Source organism: Phacochoerus africanus, chromosome 2, assembly GCF_016906955.1.
Source record: "Phacochoerus africanus isolate WHEZ1 chromosome 2, ROS_Pafr_v1, whole genome shotgun sequence".
NCBI classification, from domain to species: domain Eukaryota; kingdom Metazoa; phylum Chordata; class Mammalia; order Artiodactyla; family Suidae; genus Phacochoerus; species Phacochoerus africanus.
Genome location: NC_062545.1, coordinates 1,841,346 through 1,866,250, shown reverse-complemented (window position 1 = coordinate 1,866,250; position 24,905 = coordinate 1,841,346). Strand labels below are relative to the sequence as shown.

General features: G+C 56.2%; 1 long non-coding RNA gene across 1 annotated transcript; it reads right to left on the bottom strand.

The window, feature by feature from the left end:
- Positions 1-20,964: 20,964 nt before the first annotated feature.
- Positions 20,965-23,422, bottom strand: LOC125120971 (uncharacterized). The gene is made up of 3 exons (XR_007133359.1): positions 21,941-23,422; positions 21,617-21,746; positions 20,965-21,368 (listed from the first exon to the last, which is right to left on the bottom strand). It is a non-coding gene; the product is annotated as an uncharacterized LOC125120971 (long non-coding RNA).
- Positions 23,423-24,905: the final 1,483 nt, after the last annotated feature.

Sequence of the window (24,905 nt, the reverse complement as noted above, 5' to 3'; positions counted from 1 at the left end):
CAGGTAAATTCATTTCTTTCATTTTTCTCTTTACTCACTCTTCCATTTTGTCCCCCATATCGTCCTCATTCTCTACTTCCAAGTATCTAAGCAATTCTAGTAACACTGGTAGCCTACCTTAAGGAGTTTATTGGAACAAGGGGGAGCATGGATGGACAAGTGGGTGAACGGATAGGTGGACCGATAGAGGGATGGAGGATGGAAGAATGGAGGAAGGGAGAGAGAGAGGGAAGGATGGAGGGAAGGAGGAAGGGATGAATGGAGAGCTAGGTGGACGGGTGGACGGGTGGACGGGTGGATGGATGGACAGATGGTCAAACAGCCATGGAGAATGATGAATTGTTTAACATTTCACGAGTTAATCCTCTCACGTCTGGCTGAAAGGCCTAGCTTGTCTCTACCAGACAAGAGTAACGGCAGAGACTGCTCATTGCTAGTGACGGGTCTGCGATAAGGAAGGGTCCCCACTGAGGCCGTGACCGAACTCCTGAAGCCGGTTTTCTGGAATCATCTTGAGCATGTTCTGTGGCGAGAGAGAATATTTCTTTTAAGAGCAAAACATGACTTTAGAATGATCTGTATTGATGCTCTTTGTCCCTGTGCCAATGTAACATTTGGCAGCCGAGGCAAAGCTTCAGGGCAAAGAATCTTCCGTGATTTCTTTTTAATGAAGGAATGCAAGGTGCACCATAAATGGAACCACAACAGTTTTAGACGCACCCCTTTTCCAACACAACTTCGTGGGGGCAGCCTTGACCCTTGAAGGGAAACAGCGAGATGCTGAAGCAAGAATTTTGAAATCCAGAACAGAGCCCCCTCCACGCGAAGAGCCCCTAAGAGCCTGCGGTCAGGGTGTCCAGCTCCCGGACAGTGTGGACCAGCCCGTGCAACGCCCTCTGTGCTCTGGTCCAAGGGTGCAGGCCCGCAGGAGGGGGGCTCGGGGCCTTCTCTGCAGTGCCCCCCATGTGCTGTGCTGGGGCGAGTTCTGGGAGGGGGGCTCTGGGAAGCGGGATGCCCCCCACGCATCTCAAGAACTGATTTCTCTCCTGATGCTTTTGGTTACATAACAAAACAAAGCCCATTTTCTGCCAGAGCCTTACCCCCTGCACACATGCGAAGAGGTGGATCTTACAAGCTCCCTGGGCCACTGCGTGACCCTACTAATCACCCCCTCCTCTGTGCGCCCCTGTCCTGGGAGAGTCAACGCGCGGGGGGCGGGGGGGAGGGCGCTACTGTGGGGCAGTGGCTGGGGATGGGGGACAGGCCACATGGAGGATGTGGCCACAGCTTTGGCCTTCGGATTTCTGTCTCCACTCTTGTGTTTCACGCTCTTTCTCTCTAGCGCTCTGGACCCCGCCTAAGGGGAAAAGCAAGGGTGAGGCTTTTTGAATATTTTCCGCTTGTTCCAGCACCCCCACTCCACTCCCACCTCCCACCTCCACCCCCCAGATGACTTAGAAAACACCAGCTTTCTGAAGGGAGGGGGCCTCTGGCCTGGTTTCTGCCAGGCACGCTTCAGGATTCCCAAAACGTGTCAATGAAATCCTCCTTACAAAGCAAACCACACAGATGAGTGTGTTTTCCCGTTGGGATTGGATAATTGGGGTCAGTTCTCCTTTCTGTGCTTTTACCCCCAAAACACACTGCCAGGACTAATAACAGAACAAATGTAAGAGCTGTAAAATCTTTACAACCACCTAAAACAATAGTGTGTGCTCTAAGCCCTGTAAAATAGTCCTTTATGAACTGTACACACTCTTTACAAATCCGGTACCCGAAATGTAAATTCACCAAACAGACGTGTAACCTGAACTAATGAGCTGGCGAGAATCGATTTCAATTATGCATTTTGACTCAGCTGCCATTTTTCATTCTTTGCTAACTTTTGGGTTGATTCTTTTGGAAGCGGATGATTGCAGGAAATTAAAACGAATCTTTCTCCCAATAAATTCTCTTATGGGGCAGATCCACTTGAAATAATTTCATTGCTTTTGAGTTCCAAGTTAGATAATTCTTCTCAAAACATATCATTGCAGTGTGGAGATATTTGAAACCTTCAGTAAGGCCCTGGTTCTGGTTTATCTTTTCTTGGTTCCACTAAAGAATCTTTGAGATGCGCAAGCTCCGTGGGGCATCTTTTATCTCTGCCTTCATCTGCGACCTTGAGCTGAGCTTGGCTGTCCTTGGGGACGCAAAGATCCTCAAAGCCTTAAAAGTCAGTCTCACATCAAGGACTCAGCTTCCTCCAGATTCCATGGAATTTCATCCTCTGAGTGATCCTACGAAGCATGAAATAGAATTACGTCCGTTTTCCAAGTTAGGAGACAGAGGCTCAGAACAGTTTGTGGTCACACAGCTCGAAGCAACGGAGCCAGAACCTGAGCCCAGGTGGCCTGAGGCCAGGACCCCATGCTAAGCTGCAGAGTGTGGGGAGGGAGCGGTCATGGCCGAGCAAGGATGCGGAAGGCGGCCGCCCAGGGCATCTACCTGTCCAGCCTGACCAGAGAGCCAAGGCCGAGAGGGAGGAGGAGGCTCGAGACGGGAACCAGAAGACAAAGCCACAGAGCCCGTTCTCTGTGTCCCTCTCACTCTCTCCCCAGCTGGCTCCCTGCTACTTTTGCCAAAGGAGGTGTTTCCTTTGGGGGTTTGCCGTCGGTGCATGCATCTGTTGAGTTTTAGGACGTTTTTTAATTGAAGGAAGGAAGAGTGTGCCTTCTGTTGGACGCCAGCCGAGGCGCAGAGGATGGAGCGCCTGGACAGCCTCCGCTGCCTCTGACCTCTGGGAGTGACGTCTATCTAGTTCCGCCACACTCCCCGAAGCTGCCTCCCTCCTACGACACTGAGGCTTATAGGAGGGACAGTCTCAAAGGGATGTGGGGCTTTGGGAGTTGAGCTGAGAAGGGGCCAGGTGTGTCACTTTCAGGTGCTTCCCACCTGGTGCTTCCAAAGGGAGAGGCAGGAGGCCGCAGGTCCCACCCCAGTTCTGCTGGCAGCGCCGGGCGGCTTAGCTCCCATCCTGCTTCAGTTTCTCATCCGCAGATGGGATGGCCTGGCTCTTCTCGGGGGTCGCAGACCAGCACCGCCCCACTCTCGGCATCGAGACGCGTGTTGGAGACACAGAATCAACAGCACAAGATGTCCGGGTGATCCCTGAGCCTGAGAGCATCTGAAGGCGCCGTCCTAGACGCCTCAGTGTTCTGGAGTCAGCAGGCACCAGCTTGGATTGTTTCTAGAAACAAGAGGAACAGAGTTGTCCTTCCCGAGAACCTCCGTTTGCCCCATGGGGCCCCGCGAGCGGTCCTCAGGCTGGGTCTGCGGTCTCTCTCCAAAGCCCCCTTTCACCTGCCCTTCCCTCCAGCAGGACCCCCGCCTCTTCCCTTCTCATGCCCTAAGGACAGGCTAATTCTGCCCGCGGGGAGCCCGCAGCATGCCGTCCCCCAGCTGCACACCTGGGCCATGGAGGCTTGTGGAAAGAGGAGTGGGGTGTCATCCTAGACCCCGAAACACCCAAGCCTTTGGACCGGAGCTCATGGATGCGAGCGGATTGTCAATAGATGCCTCTGTTCATTGTCAACAGATGAAAAAGTGCAAACAGATCTGGAAGCTGTTACCACAGCACAGATCGGCTGGACGGGAACGTCGATAGTAACGTTTGCCCCACAACTCTCCCGAGTGTGGGGCAGAGGCCGCCTTCCACTCCAGGGATGGGCTGACCGTCCTGCTCAGAGCCAAGAGGTCCCCGCAGGGCTCCCGACCTCCCTCGGCACCTGGCAGGGGACAGTGTGCTGGCGGCTCAGCAAATAACTGCTGGCCCACGGTGTGGGTCACACTGCTTGGGTCACCGACTCGACCGCCCTTGGGAAGCTATGAAAGGGCTGCTTTAAGTGCAGGTGCAGGGCGGGTGTTCTGAGCAAACAAGACCCCACTCTCTGCTCTGATGCACGTCCGTAGTTTTTTTTTTTTTTTTTGTCTTTTTGCCTTTTCTAGGGCTGCTCCTGCGGCATATGGAGGTTCCTAGGCTAGGGGTCGAATCGGAGCTGCAGCTGCCAGCCTACGCCTGAGCCACAGCAACATGGGATCCGAGCCGCATCTGCAACCTACACCACAGCTCACGGCAACGCTGGATCCTTAACCCACTGAGCAAGGCCAGGGATCGAACCCGCAACCTCATGGTTCCTAGTCGGATTCGTTAACCGCTGAGCCATGACGGGAACTCCTACATCCATATATTTACGGGGCTCCTAGTACAGCTTCTTTGAAATTAGGCCTTAGGGAAATCCGAAAGGCAGACTTTCCACAGACTTGCCCAGGAGGCAACTCCTCCTGGCTCTCGGCAGCCCTGCCCCCAGTTCCTGACCCGACAGACGGAGACAGAGAAGGACAGGGATGGTCCCATGTCCCTGTCCCTTTTCAGGGCTGCCTTCATGTGGCACCTGCTTTACTTCGTCAGGAGTTAGTGGTCCCTCGCTGCCTCCTTTTTGAGTCGGAGTTTAGTCGATTTACAATGTTGTGTTAGTTTCGGGTGTACAGCACCGTGATGAGTTATATATACGTATGTATCTATTTTTTAAGATTCTTTTCTTTTATGGGTCATTACAAGACACCAGGTTGAGTTCCCTGTGCTGTACAGTGGGTCCTTGTTGGTCATCTATTTCAGACACCGTAGTGTGTGTTGATCCCAGACTCCAAGTTTATTCTCCTCGCCTTTCCCTTTGGTAATCATAAGTCTGTTTTCTGTGTCTGAGAGTCTATACCTGTTTTGTAAATAAGTTCATTTGTATCATTTTTAAAGATCGCACATGTAAATGGTATCATATGATGTGTGTCTTTCTCTTTCTGACTTATCTCACTTAGTATGAGAATCTCTAGGTCCATCCTGCTGCAAATGGCAGTATTTCATTCTCTTTTTGGCTAATTCTATCATCTTTTTTTCTTTTTAGAGCTGCACCTGCAGCATATGGAAGTTCCAAGGCTAGAAGTTGAATGGGAGCTGCAGCTGCCAGCCTACGCCACAGTCACTGCAACCCTGAATCTGAGCCGCATCGTTGACCTTAATGTGCCGAGTGAGGCCAGAGATTGAACCTACATCTTCATGGATACCATGTCAGGTTCTTAACCTGTGGAGCCACAACGGGAGCTCCCTCCATCATTTTCTTTATAGAAGAACTTTGTCTCCACCTCCTTCTGCCTCCTCCTCCCCCTTCCGAGCAGCTGGTGAACTGGCTCCTCAGGACGTGTTCACCTGCCCACTGAAGGGTGACTTGGCTTCCGGCCTGCACACACCTTCCCTCACCGGGACATGGGATGCAGCCTGGTGGTGGCCGGACAGTGGAAAGGGAGACTCACTGGCTTTTCTAGGATCAGTTCAGGTCGTCCTGGTAGATTTGGCTGAGGGCCATCTGAGGTTCTGTGTCACAGTGGGTGTGACAGGACTGTGGCACTGTCCCCGGGAGGAGGTCGGAGCGAAGGGTGGAAAAGGGGAAGAAAGGCTGAAAGACCCACCCTCGCGGTTGGGAGGCTGCGCCTGGAGGTAGAACTTTCTCGAAGGGAGAAATAAGACAATTGTTTTTTTTGTTTTTTTGTTTTTTTTGGTTCTGACTCACTCATTTTTTCATGAAAACCCGTGTTTATCATTAGGCATCCGCGGGCGTTTGGCAGGACAACCCTCACCTGCAGACGCCCCCGCCTGGCAGGATGCTCCCTGCCCCCCGGGCCCCATCGCCCGAGAAAAACAAAAACAGCCCCAGATGTTTCCCAAGGGCCTTACGGGGAGCTGACTGCCCGCCCTTGGAAGTCTAACCACGGATCATTGGAAACGTCTGTTGGGGATTGTCAGGAAAACGTCATACCTTCTAAAACCAATTTTTCCTAATCAGGGAGTAGGAGGAAGCTATTAATTGGGAGGCTGGTTAAGTGCGGCAGTAACTGTACCCTTTCCACCCCGCCTGGGCGGGGGCGGCGGGCAGTCGGCAGCTCTGGATTCTTCCTGCCCTTCCACGGAGTGGATGGACGCTCTGCTCCAGGCCGTTGTTGTCCTACTTGTTCTTAATAAAAAAATAACACAGACACACACAGTCTTTTTTTTTCCTTTTTAGGCTGGCACCCTGGGCATATGGAGCTTCCCAGGTTAGGGATCAAATCAGAGCTGCAGCTGCCGGCCTGCACCACAGCCCCAGCCATGCGGGATCCGAGCCGGGTCTGTGACCTACACCACAGGTGACAGCACTGCCTCCGGGTGCAGCACCTCGCGGCTTCAGACCTTGCGTGGAGCAGCGATCTGCACCCTAGAAAGAGCAGTGCCCTCTCCCCAAGCTCCGGAGGACGTGCAGGAGGCCTCCAGGACGTGGCCGTCTCCCCGAGGCTCAGGCATCACCCAAGGCCGCCTCCCAGACACAGCGTGGCAGGGCCCTTCCTGCCACTCTCCCGCCGTGGCTCAGACCCCAGGCGCCGTGACCCTTCCTCCCTCACAGCGGAAGGCAGGTGGGGGCATGAGGGTGACAGGAGCCAGGAGGAGGATGGGCCGTGGGACGAGGTGACCATCAAGCAAAGACCCAGATGAGCAGGGGGAGGACTAGGGAGGAGGGAGCGAGCCGAGGCCTGGAGGCGGCTCAGTAGTCGGGGCTCTGCTCAGACGGCCACGTGCGTCCACGGACCTCTCACTGGTCAGCATTTGTCACAGGCTGAGCTCACCGTCAAAAAAGCTGGGGCTCTTCCCTCCCCCGGGACACGCAGGTCACGCCACTGGCCACGGGTAGGGAATGACATGCCTTTTATGGGAGGAAGCAGTGGTTGGAGCAGCGGTCCCATCCCCGAGGGTGCGTTGGGTCTGAGATGCCTATTGGGCGGAGGACAGGAATGCACGGGCCCCAGCAGAGCTCGCAGGGCCTTCATGCACCTGGGCCAGGTCCCCGACTTCAGGGGCTGGGCTCACAGGAGGCACCGTGGATGCTGCTGGTGGGTGGGCTACGCCTGAGCTCACAGGGAGCCCAGCACCTGCTGCCTTCTGCGATTGCAAACCGGGCACAGCCCCCTCCAAAAAGATGACAAAGTCTGGCTGCGTGTGCTTTTCCAGCTTGCTTCACACCCACCTGTGAGATGGGAAGCCAGACCCCCCGCTACTGGTTCGTTGTTGCTGGGGAAGACGGACGCCGGAGCAGGTGCCTGGGAAGCTGGGATCCCCGTAGCCTGAGCTGCTTTTGCCAGGGGGCAAAATAGGGTGAAGCCCCTTGACCTGCAACCTAAGGCGCCCACAGACCCCGATGTCGCCGGGTGCTTACCTAGCATGGAAGGATACCTGTTCTTTTTTTTTTTTTTTCTAGTTTTATTTTTAATGATGAATAATATGTTACATGGTATTTTCAGGAGTAAGGAAGACATCTTAATTGTTTATCAGATACTAGGTGGCACTTTTTTTTGGTGGGAAAATAACTACTCTGATCACATGCATTCCTTAGACTTTAAAAAATTTTTTAATTCATTTTTTCCCCTTTTATAGCCACATCTGTGGCATGCGGAAGTTCCTGAGACAGGGGTTGAATAGGACCTGCCACCGTGACCTACGCCACAGCCAGAGCAGCCCTGGATCCTTAGCACGCTAAGGGAGGCCAGGGAGCGAACCTGCATCCTCACAGAGACAGCGTTGGGTCCTTAACCTGCTGAGCCACAAGGGGAACTCCCTTTGGTATTTTTTTAAAATGACTTTTTTTTTTGTCTTTTGTCTTTTGTTGTTGTTGTTGTTGTTGTTGCTATTTCTTGTAAAATGACTTTATTAAGGCACGCTTTACATCTCACGTAACTCGTTTATTTCCAATGTACCGTTCAGTTATTTTTGAGTCATTTCACTAAGTCATGCAACGGTTGCCATGAATTAGTTTTAAGACATTTTTTATCAGCCAAGGAGCCCTCTCTCGTCCATTTATAGTAAATCCCTGTCTGTCTCCCCTCCCTGCTCCGGTCAACCGCTAATTCACTTTCTGTCTTTTGGTGGATTTGACTTTCCCAGACAATTCATACAAGTGGAACCTATAATGCATGTTTTCCTGTGTCTGGCTTCTCTTAGTCGGCCCGATGTTTTGAGGGTTTTTTTCATGTTGTAACATGTGTCGGGACCTCATTCCTTTTCATGGCTGAGTAATATTTGATCGTATGACCAGACCACATTGTTCGTCCATTTCTCTTGATGGAGCACAGGGATGTTTTCATGTCTCTTGCGTCGATACCGAAGAGTGGAGACACCGGGTCATGGGGTCAGCCGCTTTTTAAGGGACTGCCAGAGCCTTTTCCAAGGCGGCCGCGTCCTTTACATCCCCACCTGTTTCTCCACATTTTCTGCAACACTGGTTATTATCTGGGATACTTTCCATCTTCCTGCTCAGCCCTTCTGGGGTTTGTGAGAGGCTCTGGCACCGAGGCTTTGATTTGCATTTCTCAGGCCACTAATGATGACAGCTGTCTTTTCATGTGCAAATCGGCCGTTCCTGCATTTCTTTGGCAAAGCTCTGTTCAAATCTTATTCCCACCAAACTGCATTCTTACCATTACACGCATGCGTTATTCGTGTATCCGGATCAAGTCCTTTAGCAGAGGTGTGTTTTGCAAATATTCGTTCCCAGCCTGTTGTATGTTGCTTCAATTTCCTAATGGTGCCTTTTGAGGTACAAAAAGGTTGAATTTGGGGTGAGGGGCCGGGGGAGCGGTGGCTTCATGTGGGATCTCAGTTCCTAGACCGGGGATTGAACCCAGGCTGCAGCAGTGAAAGCTTCATGTGAAAACTGAGTTCCTTTTCCTCTTCTAATATAGGCATTTAAAGCCATAATGTTGCCGGAAGGGGCACCCCTTCCAGGGCCTGAGTGCGGGCTCTTGTCTGACACCCAGAAATCAGTTGTCCGAGGAGACACACGTGCTGAGAAAGCAAGAGGCTGTGCTGGGAAGGGGCGGCCGGGCGGAGAGCAGCAGGTGAGGGAACGGGGAGAACTGCCCTGCCACGGGGCTCGCAGGCTCGGGGTTTATGGGAATGGGGTGAGTTTCCAGTTGTCTTGCTCGGCCGGTACTTAGTCTGGCTCAGGGTCCTTCCTCTCGGCCGAGGCGGATTCCAGTGCAAGGATGCTGGGAGCTCGGGAGTCTCCTCCCTCCTCCTGGCCCCTCGCAAGTCCTCCAGCTCAGTCTCAGGGCAGCCCTGGGTTCCTTGTCAGGTGTCCTGCTGAGAGTCAGCTCAAGCAACCACCTCGCTGGCCAAGGTGGGCGGCTTCAGCCCATGGTCCCCTGACAATCGTATTCTTCCAAGCGTTTGTTTGACTGTATCTCCCAAGTTTGGATGTGCTGTGTTTTCACTTTCAAATGAAATTCCGTTTTGGGGGAAAGGAGCCGGAGGCTTTTCTCGAAGGCGTTCGTTGCCCTCAGAGAACATTGCACAAGTGCACCCGACGCTGGGAGACTCCGCGGGCTGCAGGGGCTCCGGGGCAGCCCCCGCCCCGGCTCTCACATTCAGTTGGCTCGCCCTTGGAGCTCTGCTGTGCGTCCTGCGGGAGCTGCGCCCAGGGCAGGTGGTCAGCCTGGGTCAGCGGAGCCTGCAGGCCGTCAGCTCGCCCAGGGGCGAGGAGCAGGGCGGAGAAAGAAACCGCGGCTCCTCAGTCCCTTCCTGGCTAACTTCACAGCAGTTGCTCTCGGGAACAGTGGGGCGGGAGATCCGGCCCCACCAGGGCCGCAGCCTCTCCTTCTGAGGCCCCCACCCCCAGCTCACTGCCCCTCCATCCCTGGCTCTGTTAGAACAAACCTCTCCGGCTGGCCCGCTTGGCACAGATGCGGATTTCCTCCTCTGCCCCCCAACACACACACCATGGCCCTGGCTAAGAGGCCTCTGCCCTCGGCTGGCCCTGGGGCCCCCTCCCCGGGCTCCTCCTGCCAGCTCAGGGGCACGGCTGGGCCCCGGCTCGGACCACGCAGCCCGGGTGAGTCTGGTTGGTCAGGACACAGCGGCTCCTCATTTAGAATCTTACCCTCCGCTGCCCAGGCCCCCAGCCCGGGGGGAGAAGGCGGTGGAGGCCAGGATGGTAGAAAGTGGGCCTCTGGGGGCACAGATGGTGAGAATGGGTAGGTGTTGGGGCCGGGGGCTCTCAGCGCTGTGGGAGGCCGTGCTGCTGTGCAGGAAATGGGGTGCTTTGAAATACTACCTTGAGGTACTGGGGAAGGTGGCCTCTTTTTCTCTTCTTTCTTCCTTTTCTTTTGTTCTCTCTCTCCTGCCATCATTACCGTCTGTGTGTCTGCGGCTTTGTTCCAGGGAGGAGAAGTCACCTTCCTGACGCTGGGGCCGTTAAACAGACGGTAGGCGCTCTGCGCGCGTGTCGCCGGGGCCGTACCTGGAAGCCGAGGCCCTCCTGATCTGCGGGATCTGGCTCTGATGAGAGAGGAAGCTTCTCCTCGGGATTCGGAGCTGGGCTTTGAACGTCAACAGGGAAGGCAGAGGCAGGAGGCTGCTGCGCAAACCGCGGCCTCGGGAGTCAAGGAAACGTCCTTTTCAGCTGCGCTCCTTCCTGGAAGGAGACAGAGAGCGAGGCTGACGGGGGGAGGACCCCCAGGGGGGCCTGGGGAGCCCCTGCACGTCCCCTGAAGGACCCGAGCCCTGGGGGTGAGGGGGATCCAGGGAACAGGACCCTCACCTGGCTTCCAAGGGAGCCCCCCAAGCAGATGAACACGGGCCCAGGTGGGGGCAGGTGGGCATTCCCAGGGCACTGGGTGGGGGGGCTTCTGGGAACGCTGAGCACAGACGGGAGTCCCAGGGTCAGGTGGGGTGCAGAGGCTGCTCTGACCCTGGGCAGGAACCCACCCCGCCCCCCACCGCCCCCAGAGCAGCATGAAGGGCCAGCTGGGAATGGTCTTGAACACCAGGTGAACCTGGAGCCAGACGCACCAGGCTGAGCGGGTCTCACCTTCTCACCGACACTGTCCACACAGCCCCTGAGAGCGGGGAGGGGGAGGGGCCCAGGGCAGCCCCTGACCGGCCCCCAGCGCCCCTCAGGCCCCCTCAGGGGACCAAAGGCCCTCCCCCTCACGGCCCACTCGAACTGGCCCAGACTCCTCTCCGGGCTACACAACCGCAAACCCACAGTCACTCAGACGACCCCGCGGGTCTCGTCCGGAGCCCGAGCCCCTCCTTTGGCCCTGGGTTCCCTGCGTGGTTTTCTTTCCGATGTTTTTCAGTCCCTGAAGCCAAATTTCCGTGAAGACAAAGGAGACGACACACGTGCTGTCCAACACCTCGCCGTCTTTGAAAAACGACTCTGTTCCTCTAATTCATCCCGGGCACAGATCTGCCCACTTGAGGTTTCCCGGGGGTCTGCCTTGCCCTGAACCCTCCTCCGCCTCATGCCTCAAAAGAAGATTTCAGGACTTCCCGCTGTGGCTCAGTGGGTTAGGAATCCAGCCCTGACATCATCGTCTCCGTGAGGATGTGGGTTTGACCCCTGGCCTTGCTCAGTGGGTTAACGATCCAGTGTGGCTGTGGCTGTGGCTGTGGTGAAGGCCGGCAATCGTAGCTCCAATTAGACCCCTAGCCTGGGAACCTCCATATCTGCAGGTGCAGCCCTAAAAAAATAAAAATAACATTAAAAAAAATAAAAATGATGGGAAGTGGCATTTTAAAAAAAGAAACAGAAGAAACAAAATCAAAGTGGCTGTTAAATAATCCACTCCGTCAACTGTAAGATGCACCCAATTTGGGAGGCAGCAAATCAGGGGGAGAAGGTACCTCCTGAAACTGGTGCGACACGGTGGTACTGTTCTTGTGCATTGTCGGTCCTCCAGGAAAACAGACACAGGCCCGCGGCCGCGGCACTGACCAAGTGCGCCCGAGACGCTTTGGAGCAGCGTCTTTGAACACAGAGGACGGAGGCCTGAGATGACCGGCAGCCCCTGGAGAAGGCAGCTGGGTCGGCAGGACCTCCCATCTCCACGAGGTCCCACGTTTGCGGGTTTGGGTCGTCTGTGGGGAGAGCAGCGTCGGGAGTCGCGGCCAGACACGGCGATGCTGATGTGTTTCCCCATTTCTCTGACCCGCTGCGCGGCGCGGCCTGGAGGCCGTGTGTCTGGCCAGGCTGTCTGCAGGACAGCGAGGCGCCACGTCTCCCTTGAGCATTTTTCATTGAGCAGAGGGGCCAACAGCAAAGGCTCGCTTGCCCCTGGAAGGAGTGAGGCCCGCGGCCACGGCGGGTCATGGGGGCGCCTACAGAACCCAGGGAGGGAGGGTGTGTCACTGAAAGGCTGATGTGGCCAGTGGCCCAGCCTCCAGCCCCGTCTTACTTCTCTGTCCTTCGGTAACCTTTCCCCCCAGTTATTTATTTTTACCCTATTAGAGGCCATCTGTTTCTGGAAGCTTCTTTAATTCCTCCCTGGAACGGGGTACGGCGTTCAACAGAAGCAAAAACGAAATTGCACCGCATACCACGACGCCTCCTCTTACGGCCTAAAGGCTGATGATTCCTCTGCCCCCTGCACGTCTCTCCGTGAGAGCGAAGGAGGAAGAAGGAGGTGACATGAGCACGTGGACACAGGAGGCGGGAAAGGCTACCGTGTCTGCAGTGGGGCATCCTTCCCTGCGGCCGGCAGGTCCCTCTCTTGTCCCGGGGACCCCCCCCTGCCCCGCAATGGGCAGGGGTCTGTGGGGGCTGTTCCGCCCCCGCCCCCAGGCTTCTTTACAGCACAGCGGCCTCCGTCCCAAGGCACACGTGACAACGTTTTGTCACTTGTGTTGCCACACATACCACCAGGCCAGCTCAGCTCCACTGAGTGGGTCGGGGAGAGACCTCTGGGTGGGGGACAGCAGGCGTGTGGTCACACTTGTCACCCACTAGGAGACAAAGGAAAGGGGAAAATGAGGAGAAGGGAAACGGACTATCTGATAGTGATTCCTCCTCGTCTCAGTCCCTCGAATACATTGATAGATCATTTTTCTTTCAAAAGAAAAGAAAAATGTTTTCACCTAAGATACAGTCAATCAAGGCAGCGCGTTCCAGCAGCCGGGCTGCCTCGGAACAGCAAAGCGCCCGCAGGCTTCTGGCAAAGGACAAGGGACAAGGACTTGGTGAGCAGCAGGCGGAGGTGGGGGCACAGGGACAAGGGCACGGAGGCAGCCGAGAAGGCGGACGGGCTGCCAGGGCTCAGGAAGGAGGTGAGCCTGGCCGCCAGCATAGTCCAAAGCCAGCGCGGCTCTCAGGACGGACGGTGCAAACTTCGCCTAGACACAGATCCCGTTCAAAGAGCCTCGGCCAACCCGCGGCAAGACGGCTCCACCCAGACGGGGCGCAGACACCAAAGCCTCCAAACTCCTCAGCCATTTGGCAGGAGAGGCTCCGCTGCAGAAAACAGGGCGTCAAACGCAGACCTTGGAGACCCCCCCCAAAGGGACGCTCCTCTTTGTCTCCTACATGGGGTCACTCAACAGGCGTGACTACCAGACAGTGGCCCAGGCTCGGGCGTATCTCCAGAGAGTCCAACTCGGGATTGAGAACGATGAGGACGGCAAGGGCCCCAGTGAGATGGGATCACAGTGGGAGGGCGCGAGGGAGTCCTCAACCGATGACACAGCCCGTAGTCACGCCGAGCGCTGTGCACAGTGGGAAGCGTGCAAATACACCGTGAGGGGTGCACCATCCCTACCTCGCTAGCAAGAACAAAGCTCAAAGTGCGTATGACACAACGGTGGACGTGCAAGTGGCAGCAGATGGCCAAAGTCGAGCTCTTGCACAGACGCTAAATGTGTCACCACCACCAGCGCGGTCACCACCGTCACCACCAACCACCATCACCACCAGCGCCATCGCCAGCACCACCACCACCACGGGCACCAGCAGCCCTCCATGGCACGCGCGTCTCCTGGTTCCAGGCATGAGGCGCGGGGCTACACATGCACTTTGTCACCCGGGTGTCACAAAGACCCTCTCCCACTGCCTGACCTTGTCTAGATGAGGTAACAGACACCGGGGTTCACGACCAGACCACGGCACCATCTGGTCGATGTGCGCTCTGGGATGGGAGCCGGGGCTGGACGGCCCCCAAAGCCTGTCTCCCTGACCACCCTGCCCCCTGCTTCCAGCAGGCAGAGTGCCCGGGAGAGCCCCTCGCTCCGAGCTGGCAGAGAGAAGTGAGGGCGAAAGGAGCTTTTCCTCCAAATGTGTAAACAGTGCAATTCTGCTGTGTGAGTGCTTTTTGGTTTTTTTTTTTTTTTAATACCAATGATTTGATTTTTGGAAAAAATCCATTTGCTTCTAAACAATTTATTTTTAAAAATTCTTCTAATGTCATTAAGGGGCAGGCACAAAAATGAAACTAAAGTCCATGTGCAACGCTTCATAAATCCTTGAGAAAGACGAGCGCAGTCAGCTCCGACGAGGCTGGAACTCGAGGCGCCTGTGCTGGGTTGTGTTGAAATTCCACTCCGCATAAATCATCCTTGTTTTCTGCCGGCCCGGGTTTATCAGGGACATTCTTGCCCTGTAATTCATCCTGAACACACCAGCCTTACCTTTGGAAAAGCAATGAAGCACCGCTTGGCTAAAGGAGCTAGAGATTGAGAAGGCACTCCACTCGGGATCGGAATGCAAACACAGAAATCTCTATTCACCCCTAATCAGCAGGTCGGAAGGAGGGGCTCTGACTTTGGTGGCTGCTTCCGAGCAGACCCTCCAGCTGATGGCAGAATTCGGGGCACGGTGATGAGCGAGTCAGGAGGAAAGCCGGCGGTGGGGGAGCTCCCGAGGAGACCAGGGCCCGGCCGCACCTGCCCCCAGACTGAATGTGGGACGTGCTTCGAGACAGCCCTGCAGCTGCCGCAAAACCATCTGCCCATCTCTGAATAATCCCTTTAGAGGAAAGGGGGCCTGGTGGGAGGACGGCTGGATCTCAAACAGCGCGGAATGTCCCCAGCCGGGACCATAGTGTGACTGCAGGGTTCAGACCCACAGTGAGCGCACAGCACCAGCCTCAGGACCGGCCCCGGGACGGGCCGTGGGGCGAGGGCCGTCTCCAGCCCCTGCTGCGTGGCCTGGGCCCTGAGGTCCCAGGAAAGCGACGTCCCCCCTTCCCCCGACTCTGGCCTTGGGGGTACATGAGGCCCCCTTTCCCCACGTCTCCTCCCCATCCCCCAATCCTGCCAACCCCGCATAGAAAGGGAAAGTCATGGTCTAGCATCCGAATGTTGGGTTAAAGGTACTTTTATGAAATCACAGCCTAGGTCTGTCCCTCCGTCCTGGAGGCGAGTCTCCAGGCAGAGCTATGCAGGAGGCAGCCTGTGTCACCGTCACTCATGCCCAGGCCTCGGCCCAGTGGGTCTGTGGGGCAGAGGGCTGCTCCTGGCTCTCTGTCCCCTGTCCCCAAGCCCCCCACACACACCCATTTCTCAGCACAGCTTCTCCTCGGCCAGAGCTCTGAGGCGGAACTCAGTGTCTCCATTCCAGCACGTTTATGAACTTGGGGGAAGCCATCTACGTGACCCCAGCTGAAGAGTGTCCCCAGATGCATGTGCCTCCTGGGGCCTCGGCACGTGGCCTTCCCTGGAGTTGTCTCATCCCAGATGTAACTGGTTAAGTTAGAGCGAGGTGGCTCTGGAGGAAGGGGGGGCCCTCGCCCAAGGTGACTGGTGCTCCTGCGAGAAGGGGAAAGACACACATGGGAACGGGCCATGCGAGGACGGGCCACATGGGGACAGGCCACGTGGGGAAGGGGCCGAGGCAGGAGCACGAGGGATGGATGGTACCACGGAAGCAGGACGGGGGAGCGTGTGCTGGGGTGGGGACCAGAGGGTGCGCTGCCCGGCTTGTCGTTGCAGACTCCCAGCCTCCCAAACCAAATGAACCTCTGTTGTTGGAAGCCGCCGAGGGCACAGCAAACGAGATCTAACAGATCTAACGGGATCTAACGGGACATCTGGCAGCAGAGATCCTGAGTTCGTCCCGCAACGAGCCCCACGCAGCCCGTGCTGAGCCCGTGAGCCTGAGGCCCCCTCTCAGCGCCCCCCGAGTTCAGGGACCGTCCTCGCCCTCGGCGCGCTCAGGGCACCCCCCTCCCAGGCCCTCCCCAGAGGCCCTCCCTGCTCCACGGCTCTGCGGCCCCTTCCTGAGCCTCCCTCGTCAGCATCTGTCTGTCACCCTACAGCCCCTGTGACCTTCCAACCCACGGCCCGCCCCACCAGCCCCTGGCCACGCAGCCTCCAGCTGGTTTTAAACATCATTTGAGGAGCCCTCATCTCTTCGTGGAGTCGGGGGGCCGGCGCCTGGGCCGTGCAGCATGTCGTTTGTTGAATGAATGAGTGAGTGAGTAAATAAACAAGCCGACGAGTAAGTAAAAGACTGCCCTTCTCTCTATGGCATATGTTGATGTTTCCACACCCACATGTCATCAGGAGAGCCCGCCAGCCCCTCTCGCTCAGCACAGTTACCCCCCCCCACCCCGCTCCCCCCAGCCCCCGCCCCCTCACTCAGCGCAGGGACGGGGCTGGGCCTCCGGCTGCAGGAGCTACAGGCAAAGGGCAGAGTGAGCACAGGAGGGGACATAGGGGCTGCGGGTCACAGGCTGTCCATGGAAGGGACAGTGACAGACGGGTCAGGGGACACCGGGGGTCCCGAGCAGGGCTACATGTTGCCACAGCTTTTGCAAAAGGACTCGGCACCATCGCTATAAAGGGACTTTTCAAGGGTCGTCTGCTTGAGGCCCGTGCTCTGAAGGACGGTCTGCCGAGGGGCCACCTCAGAGCGGCCGGTCTCCGGGCCTCTACGGTTCTCGATGTTTAATTCCCTCAGAGTGTCCTCGGGGGGCAGCTCTCTGCATCCACTTGGGCAGACTGCGGTACCCAGCGTTTGCTCAGACACCAGTCTATGCGCCGTGGGAAGGTATTTTTAAAGTGCGATTAACTTTTTTTGTCTTGTGTGTTTTTAGGGCCACACCTGTGGCATGTGGAGGCTCCCGGGCCAGGGGTCGAATCGGAGCCATAGTGCCAGCCTGCACCACAGCCACGGCGATGCCAGATCCGAGCCATGTCTGCGACTTATAGCACAGCTCATGGCAACGCTGTTTCCTTAACCCGCTGAGCAAGGCCAGGGATCAAACCTGCATCCTCATGGATGCTCGTCAGATTCATTTCCACTGAGCCACGGTGGGAACTCCCAGATGTGATTAACTTTTTATTTATTTATTTATTTGTCTATTTCGTCTTTTTGCCATTTCTTGGGCTGCTCACAAGGCATATGGAGGTTCCCAGGCTAGGGGTCGAATCAGAGCTGTAGCTGCTGGCCTACGCCACAGCCACAGCCACACGGGATCCAAGCCACATCTGCAACCTACAACACAGCTCATGGCAATGCCAGATCTTTAAGCCACTGAGCAAAGCCAGGGATAGAACCTGCAACCTCATGGTTCCTAGGCAGATTCGTTAACCACTGAGCCACCACGGGAACTCTGTGATTAACTTTTTAATCAGTAGACTTTGAGCAAAGCAGATGCTCTCCGGCAGTGTGGTGGGCCTCGTCCAAACAGTCGAAGGGCTTCAGAGAAAAGCCTGGAGTTCTGGAGGGACATGGGATTCTTCTCCAGACGCCTTCAGACGCGACCTGCCTCACCTGCTCTCTGGGGTCTGCAGCCCGGGGGCCTCTGTCCTGCCTGTTTCAGACCCCCCAGCCCCACAGTCGTGTGAGCCAACTCCTGCGAAGAAACCTCTCTCTCCACACACACATTCACACACACACAGAGAGACACACACAGACACAGACACACCCACACAGACATATACACTCACACACAGACACACACACATTCACACACACAGAGACACACACAGACATATACACTCACACACAGACACACTCACACACAGAGACACACACAGACAGGAACCTGACTAATAAGTCTCCCCACAGGCATCTTCCCACAGCACTGGCTCAGCTGGAGGATTTGGGGTCAGGCTACCCACCCTGATTCTCAGTTGCTCATCTGTAAAATGGGAATCCCAATATCTACCTCGCAGGTAACATGAGACGGAAGATAGGAAAGTACTTTGTAATAAACCGCCTCTGCAAAGTTATTATTTCCAACTTTCATGTCTCAGAACAAATGAGAGGCTGGGCCACCTTGTCCCGGGCGGAGCTCCTGGCGCCGTGGCCTCTTCCCACGCCTGGTCCTGCCCTGCGCTCCCTCCCCGCATCCACCCCCCCACCCGACCGAACACCCACGCCCTCTGGTCACCGGGTCCTCCCACCCCCATCTGTGCCTGGCACATGAGCCAGCAACTCAGAGGGACGGGACAGGTCGAGGCTGACGGGGGTTGTTCAAAGGCGCCTGCAGCTCCAGCCTCAGAATCGAGTCCTCCCCAAGCCGCCGATGCCTGCCTGCAAGATGCCGTGTCTGGCGGGCACCTCCAGGGCTGGTGGGTGCCGCGCTGGCCAGGCACAGGCAGGGAACCAGAGCAGCCTGAGCCGGGCGCCTGTGTCCCCTGTCCTGGCTCCGGGGTGGCCGTCACAGTCTGGAGGTGAATGCGGCTCCTCCCGTGGGCTCCACTCCGCCGCCGGGAAGAAAAGCCCCCTGCAGGCCTGGAAGCTGCACAGGGTCAAGGGTCACTCCACACCTGGTCAGGGGCCCAGGGGACTGGCTCCGGCCTCGGAGCAAACACGTCGGACCCTCCCCCAGAGAACCAGCATCCCCCCAGGCGCGCGGCCCCCACCCCAGCTCCGTTTCGGAAGCGGGCCCAGCCCGTGGTGGCGGCAGGAAGACATCCCGCCTGAGCTTCATCAGGGTGCCTGCTCGGAGGGAGCGTCCTGGGCAGTGACAGCCGGGGCGTGAGAGCCACCGGGTCCCGGCTCCTCACCCTGTGAAGGCAGCTGGCACCCACCTCCTCAGCCACACAGTGCACGGATGCGGCCACGCTGGCCAGACTCTGGGGACCCCTCTGGGGCTCTGGGTGCAATCCCCCTTCCCGCCACCCGGCCGCCCTGCGTGTGGACCTGAGCTTTGGAAGATCCCCCACCCGGTCTCTGCTCACTCCCTCTTCTGCTTTATCACTGCCGCCTGGTTAACCAGCTCCTACAACCCACTCCAGGGCCCAGGCAGTGGCTCTGCCACTGAGGGTCCCGGCTTCAAGACCCCCACTTCCCTCAGATCCCCTCACCCTTGTAACCTTCCAGATGGCATCTCAGCACCAGCTGGCTAAAAACAACCACCCACCAGGTATTCAAGAATTTCTAGAATCTGATGTGACCTTATAGACCAAACCGGCTTCCCTGCTTTGCAACACTGGCACTGCCCCCGTGAGGCCAGCCCCCACCCCCAATCATGCCCAAGCCCAAGCCTTCCCTCCCCGCACCCACCCCAGCAAGGCCCCCTCTGACTGCAGACAGTGTCCCTGAGGCTCCCAGCCTTAGTGCAGAGCAGCGAGGCTGTCCCCAGACGGTCGGACACCCTAATGAAAACTCGGTCCCGTCCTCATTAATGGCTCTCAGAGACGTCAGCCGAACCCCGTTCAGCCACAGCCCTTCTGAGAAGCTCCCTGTTCTGTCCGGGCTGGCCTCTTCTCCCTAAACTCCCTCTCTGTTCGAACCCGAGACCCCACTCACCATGCAGGCAGGCCTCCCCCGCCTCCTCCCCTGAGTCCCGCATCCCAGGCCTGCCCAGCCTGGAGAGGCTGCAGTCACCTGCCCTGACCTCCGAGAGAATATCCCCACGGGGGCGGGGGGGGGCCCTCCCTCTACAGGCGGCTCCCTGGAAATTGGGTGTTTATCACCAAATGAAAACCTCATGGATAAAGTCTAATAAAATTCCCCTTTTCATTATAACTGGGTTTTTTGTCTTTGTTTTTGTTTCGTTTTGTCGTTTTGTCTTTTCTAGGGCCGCACCCAAGGCATATGGAGGTTCCCAGGCTAGGGGTCCAATCGGAGCTGTAGCTGCCAGCCTACGCCAGAGCCACAGCAACGAGGGATCCCAGCCGTGTCTACGACCTGCAGCACAGCTCACGGCAACGCTGGATCCTTAACCCACTGAGCGAGGCCAGGGCTCGAACCCGCAACCTCATGGTTCCCAGTTGGGTTCATTTCCGCTGCATCACGACGGGAACTCCAGGATGATGTGGTAAAATTCTATTTTCCTTTTTTAACGTTTGGCTGGAGTAACATTCCATCTGACCCTGATCTCCTCACTGTCTGAAGGTCACGGAACAGGCTCTTGATGAGGTCCCACCTTCCCATATAGATGACAAACGCCTGCAGCGAGGGGGGCCTATTTCTCCGGCTGCCCCGTCGCGGCCTCCCCCCGTGGGTGGCAGGCGCTCCGTAAACTCATCCACGAGACCCAAGGAAAGCATCTGCCCTGCGGCCGGGCCATGCACACCCCTGGCTTCCCACCCACGCCTCTTCGAAACCTCACTTTAAATCACACTGTGGCAAAGTGCAAATTACTTCCAGATCACGGAAGGATTCCAGCACGATTCGACAGAGGCCCCAAGATGCTTTGTGATTCCCTCCACGCTGGGGTTCTCACACTCTCATTAGACACAGAAGGAGCAGGGCAGCTCCGGGCGGCCCGGGGCGTCTGCCCGGGGTCGCGTGCAGGATGGGAGTCACAGGGGCGCAGTGTCAGGGGCACAGAGAGAGCACCCGGTCGGAGCTGGGGTTTGCAAGGGGCGCCGAGAACATCTGGTGTCGGAGTGTGGCTTCTCCCTGGATGGGCAGGTTTTACACACCACGCTGTGTTAGGTGCCTTGTGGGAGGTGAGAATGCCGTAAATGACAAGTTCTCCAAGGTCTTGACTGCATCGCATATCCTAGGCCCTCAGCAAATATTTACCAAGTTATGACACAGGAATATTTATAACAGTTAAACGCCTCCAATCGGTCATTTTCCCAGGCTTATCATTTTAAAACCTAATCTTTCCAACATTCTTTTAAAGGAGCCGAGCATATTGTGCAATTAAATACAACGTGACACAGTGTAAGGCTGATGTTTTCTGGGAAAAGCTGTTAAAATGCTATAAAAGGAAAACATTCTGATCTGGAGTGAGATACAGGGCCCATCTTTAAACAACGCCCGTCCTGGTCCCAAAGGCAAGGCAACTGCTTCAGTCTGGGTTCCCCGAGGTCTGCAAGCGAGGCTGTCAGGATAATTTTGTGAGAAGTGAATCGGTCCAGGAGGCAGCTGAGTCCCACTGGCTGTACATCAGGAAGAGGTTTGCTGGCCTCGGTCCCTTGCAGAGGTAGCTCGTGGGCTGGGAGTCACGTGGAGAAGTGACGGCAAAGAGAGCAGGTGTTCTGAAATCGTGCCCTCGTCCGGGGGTGCGGACGGCGGAGAGGTCTCTGTGCAAGGGCTCACCCTTCGGGGACCTGGTGTCAAATGCCCACGCAGCTGGGAGAAGGAATTGATGAGAGGGGCTGAAGAGAAGGAGCAGGAACAGGGAATGGATCCTGTCACGCTGCCCTGGGCAGGAAGAGGCCCAGGCTCAGACCACAGGCCTGTGGGAGCCGACCGGCCCACCTCTTTGCCTCTGCTGGCCTCAGTTGTTTTTTCACTGTGGTAAAATATTTCTCAACTCTTTCAGGGGTTGATGAATTTGATCAAAATTCTTCCCAAGAGCAGGGACCCCGATCCCCTACCTGGTTCTCTGAGTGAGCGGCATGGGGACCCCCAAGTCGGCTCTTTCTTGAAGGGGTTGCTTGAAATGCTTGAGCTCAGGTTGGCCGCTGTGCCTGGAAACCCCTGTGGCTTCTCCGGCCTGAGGTTTACCTGTTGACCGACAGACAGCTGGTTAGACGGGGCCCAGACTGTGCTCATTCCCTCGCATGAGAGGTAAAGGGTGGCTTCTGCTCAGCTGTCCCTGCGTCAATCCGAGCTTCAAACAGGACCACGGGCAGCATTTCGGGAAAGATTTGTGAGCATTTAAGAAAACATTAAAAAATTGAAGTGTCTGCTGTCCATACCTGTTGGTGCCTTGACGGCGCTGCAATGCTTCGAAGGGTTTGGAACGACCAGGCTGCTCTTTCTGGCGCACCCTCGCCTGGAGCGCTGAACGGATCCTCCAAGGACCTGGGGAAACGGAAAGGCTTACCTGGCGTTCAAGGCGCTCGTGGGCTCACGTGACCTCTGCGCCCATCACTCACCAGGAGGAGCGTGAAGAAGCCTCTGCTCGGCCTCAGGGGGACCAAGGCGCTATTGTGGGCGCCCCAGGCTGATGCGGGTCTGCCGGGAGCTCGGTAGCCCTTCGAGGCTGGTGCGCCCCCTGCGCCCCAATTCTAGGCACAGAGACTCAGCTCGGGACATCGTGTTCTCTAGTCTGGGGTCCAGAGAGTTCGCAAGCGGGGAGCTTTCGTACTTTGCCAAGTTCAGATGCTGTCTCGTTGTGCGTGTCCCCTGGCCTTTCCCTGCGTCTGGCACCACCCTCGCCCACAGTGGCGAGCATCTCCGCAGACACGGTGGCTCTGGGACTAAGTGAAGGGCGCGAGGGCCAACGGCGACGGGCGGACCTCGGCTCGACGGCCTCCCCACCAGCCTCGCCAGCAACACGCAAGGAAGACAAAGACTGTGCCCCGCCACGCCCTTACCCTTCCTCATCGGGGCGGATATTTTATTATTTTAGACACGAGGCTGCTCAGTCCCAGTGATCCCACCGTCACTGGGATGAGAGATAATCAGTTTTGAGCAGAACAGATGCAGGGACACAGCATTAAAATTCCCCGGGTCCAGCTCTGAATTCACGCACGTGTGCTGTTGCCTTTTTCCTCCCCCCTCCCGCGATGGAAGCGGACCCAGGCGGCTTCTCCCCTACCTCCTAAGACATCATACGCAGGAGGAGGCGACCTTGGCTTTTTCCTTTAAATGAGCCAATGCTTGTTCCTTCCTTCCCCGAGCGTTTCTCGGGACGCAGTTTACCTCTAGACCAAAACTACCCGCCTGTGGACAGTGAGCTTGCGCATCCGGAGTCTCCCTCCGCCCGCCCCAAGAGCGGGCGCGTCTGCCACCTCCTCTGCCCTGGTGTCTCTCTCGTTCTTCGAGCTTCCAGAGAGGTTCCCTCCAAGCACTTCACACGCGTTCCCAAGGTCTTTCGGGTTATCTGGGGCGGACCGCCCACACGCCCTTGGAGAGCAGGTGTCGCGTTCTTCTCCTTTGGGATCTCACTCCCCGCAAGGCTGCGTGTCCTTTCTGCAGCAACTCCGCTTTTACATAAAGGAAGCAGAGAAGAGACCGGAGGCTTTCTGGTTTCCTCTCCATCTGTTAACGGTATACCATCTGCTCCTTGCCTCTTGCACCAAACAAAATGAAGCAAACAAAACCTCAGATGATTCTGACTAAAGCACTGTGGCCCAGACCTCAGATAAAAGGAATGTGGCTGAGGGTTTGATGGATTCCTAAGGGCAAAACAAGCTGGGGAGCTGGCTTGGCTACAGGGAGGGCCTGTGCCAGCTGCCAGGTGCCCAGAAGAGGGACAGAAATGCCCCCCCACCCACTGCCGCTGCCCCAAGGGCTGCAGAGGAGAAACTGGGCAGTCCCTGGGCCTCTCTCCCACATGAGGCAGAAGCTGCAAACTCCTAGTGGGCAGGAAGCCCTGCAGAGACCCGCATCTCTGAATTCTTCTGCGTCTGAGCGAGGGGCGAAAGGGAGAGTCACGGTGCTGCCCCGTCACTGAAAAGCCCTCGAAGGGTCGCTGGTCAGCTGACAGGTGCAGTAAGATGGAATTGTAGAAGAGGCCCCAAGAGAAGGCAAAAAAGGGGGAAATAACAAAGGAGAAACAGGACAAAAGCAAAAAGCTTTAGGAAGAGGGTAGGTTTCAACCCTCTCCATCCAGAGTCGGCAAAACTTAAATTGTCTAAATGCTCTGACTGGAAGGCAGAGACTATCAGATGAGCGTCAAAAGACACTGACACGCTGCCCATCAGAAACCCGCCTTGGACGGGAGCTCGGCTGCGCCTCAGACCATCCGGCATCTCTTTGACCTGCAATGCAGCATCCCACGCCTGGGCGCTTCCCCATGAGAAGAGAGCACATATGTCCACACGTGTGCTGTATGATCTGAACAAAGCAGCTCTCCTCAGAGCAGGCAAAACCCAGAAACAACACATATGTCCATCCGCTGCTGAGCGGAAAAACCAGCTGTACCACCTTCTCAACCTTGTACGGAACGTCTTTGCTAATGCAGTTGGGCAAGAAAAGGAAGTAAAAGGTATGCAGGTTGGGAAGGAAGGACTAAGGCTGTGTTTGTGCGCGAATGGCACGTCATCTAAGCAGAAAATCCAAAGAATCAGAAAACTCTGGGGACTAATAAGCAATTATAGCAAGACTGCAGGATATAAGCTTAAAATACAAAAGTCACATTCCTAGTTCATATACTAGCAATGAACAACTGGAAATTGACATTTAAAACACAGTATCATGTACATGAGCCCCGAGAAAGGAAATGCTTACAATAAACCTAACAAAATGGGAACAAAATCTATATGAGGAAAGCTATAAAACCGATGAAAGAAATCAAAGAAGAACTAATTGAGTGGAGAGAGGTTCCAAGCTCGTGGAGAGGAAGGCAGTGGTTAAGAGGTCACCTCTTCCGAATTTGATCTGTAGATTTAAGGCATCCCACTCAAAATCCTAGGCAGCTCTTTGTGGATATCCACAAATGGATTCTAAAACGTACATGGAGGAGTTCCCCTCATGGCTCAGCGGTTAGTGAACCTGACTAGCATCCATGAGGATGTGGGGTCGATCCCTGGCCTCGCTCAGTGGGTGAAGGCCCAGCGTTGCCATGAGCTGTGGTATAGGTCTCAGATCCCGTGTTGCTGTGGCTGTGGTGTAGGCCAGCAGCTTCAGCTCCAAATGGACCCCTAGCATGGGAACCTCCATGTGCCACAGGTGTGGCCCTAAAAAGACAAAAAAAATTTTTTTAATAAAATAAAA